Genomic DNA, 2,340 nt, shown 5'->3' with positions numbered 1-2,340 from the left:
ACAAAGCAGGAAACAGTAGCCAATGGAAAAAAGAAAGTCTCTTATAGCAAATGGTGTTGGGAAAACTAGACAGCAACATGCAGAAGAATGAAACTCGGCCACTTTCTTACACCATACACAAAAATAAATTCAAGATGGATGAAAAACCTAAATGTAACAGGAAACCATCAAAATCCTAGAGGAGAACAGACAGCAACTTATCTGACCTTGGCCACAACAACTTCTTACTAGACATGTCTCGGGAGGCAAAGGAAACAAAAACAAAAATGAACTATTGGGACCTCATTGAGTTAAAAAGTACAGTAATGTTTAGAATCAGACTCATAATGATATTTTTGTGTCAAAAAATTATATATATTTAACATTTTAGGTATTTCTAATTTAAAAAATAGCTTTGTCTATGCTGAATAGTCTTGCAAATCCAATTTGTAAATATTTAATTGAGTAACAGACTTAGGTTTGTCATTTTAAGCCTGTAGCAGAGCATTTAAGAACACTTAAGTTTCACCACATCTGTAACTTTAATACATTAGATTTGTAAGAATAACTGAACAACTTGGGAAGATTTGTCAGTTAATTGAAGTACCCTTCTTAAGGAGAATATCAAAAATATTTAATTCATAAACAGTGTTAAAGATGTCTAGAGAGAACCTTAATTATCTAAGTGTAAAATGGTATCCTAACATCAAAGTCTCCTTAAAATCAAGTGTTTAAATTTGCAAGATTCAAAAATAGAATAATAATATTCATAAATCAAACTTAAAATATTTAAAAGGATTAAGTTTTCCCATTTTTACCAGTTTAGTCCAGAAACCTAATCACTCTAGCCACTGCACATCTCTTGAAGGACCTTTTCAAGCTTAAAGCAAAAATCTTCCCTCATTGCCATTTATATAGGGGACATTCTTTTATGCTTATTCTCTATTGTCTCAATCTTCTCTATCTGGAACTCACATTAGACAGAATAAAGAATTTCTGGATCGATTCTCCATGTGTATGAACTTGTCTTTCATGGTTTTTAATCAACCGACTGCTTGTATTTTGGGAGAATTCCTTATTTCTCAGCTTTTATTTTCTTTGTTCCTGTAGTCCCCAGTGACTCCTGCACCATCTTATGAATCCACATCCCAAACACAACCAATATAGCTTCAATTAATTAGCCCTGAGGTGACAAAATGAGGAGTACACCAAGATGGTCAGGACCCAACCTCCCATTTTAACAAGGAACTGGAATTTAATGCAATCAGAAGTTGCACTGACCATTGCCCAAGCAAAGGAGATTGGAGGTCACAGAAATCACTGAAGAGTTGGTGTAAAATCAACAGAGTGTTGATATTGGGCTGAGTTATTTAAGGAGTTTCATTACTCATGGTGAATAAAGCCTGGAATACCTATGAAGGAGGTTTGGCAAAAGTTCAGGAATTGAGATCCCAGGGTTTTGGAAGAGTTGAGATAAATGACAAATAAAAATAAGGGAAGGCACCGTCTCCCATCCCTTCCTTGGTGAAGACTTCCATGAAGTTACAATAATGGTGTTCAAATTTACAGGGGTGCCTTGGTGGCTCAGTTGGTAGAGTGACTGAGTTTGTCTCAGGTCATGATCTCATAGTCTGTGAGTTCAAACGCTGCATTGGGGTCTGTGTTGGCAGCTCAGAGCCTGGAGCCTGCTTTGGCTTCTCCCTCTCTCTCTCCACTTCACCGACTCACATTCTGTGTGTATGTGTCTCTCTCTCTCTCTCTAAAACAAACATTAAAAAAATTTTTAACATAGTTGTCTGGTTCTTTGGCCTAAAAAACCAACTCAGGTCCCTCCCAGTGCACTAGGATAATAGCAAATGGGGCAGGCTTCTGGATTTATCTGTACTTTCTGGAATGCCATGGAACTTCAGGATTTCATTGCCCACATTTCACTTCCAGGTGCCACCAGGCTACCTCTTTCTTTCATATTCAAGTCAGCCCTCAAGGATCCCTGTGTTGTACTCAAGATTTCTTTATCGCCCCCAGAAACCAGAGACCGCCAGGGAGGCCGAAGCACGCATGCAAAAGCAAAGGGCTTTATTACGAATTTAGGCTTGCCGGGGCCCAAACTCGGGCTCACAGACTTCACAGGCGTGGTGGATCCATGCTGAGAGTGAGCGAGCCCCGAACAAAGGCGGGGCAGGACTTTTATGACTTTGGGAAGGGGGAGTTACAGGAGATTGCGACATAGGTACAGAGACCCAATCATAATGGTACAACAGTATTGGCTGCAGCTCTAACCATCCACACTGTTCAGAGTGTTCGTTACTTTTGGCGGGACCCAATTACAACATTTAGGGTATCTTTGAAATTAACCAATTA

Source organism: Suricata suricatta, chromosome 5 (genome assembly GCF_006229205.1).
Source record: "Suricata suricatta isolate VVHF042 chromosome 5, meerkat_22Aug2017_6uvM2_HiC, whole genome shotgun sequence".
Taxonomy (NCBI): Eukaryota; Metazoa; Chordata; class Mammalia; order Carnivora; family Herpestidae; genus Suricata; species Suricata suricatta.
This window is presented reverse-complemented; position numbering follows the sequence as displayed.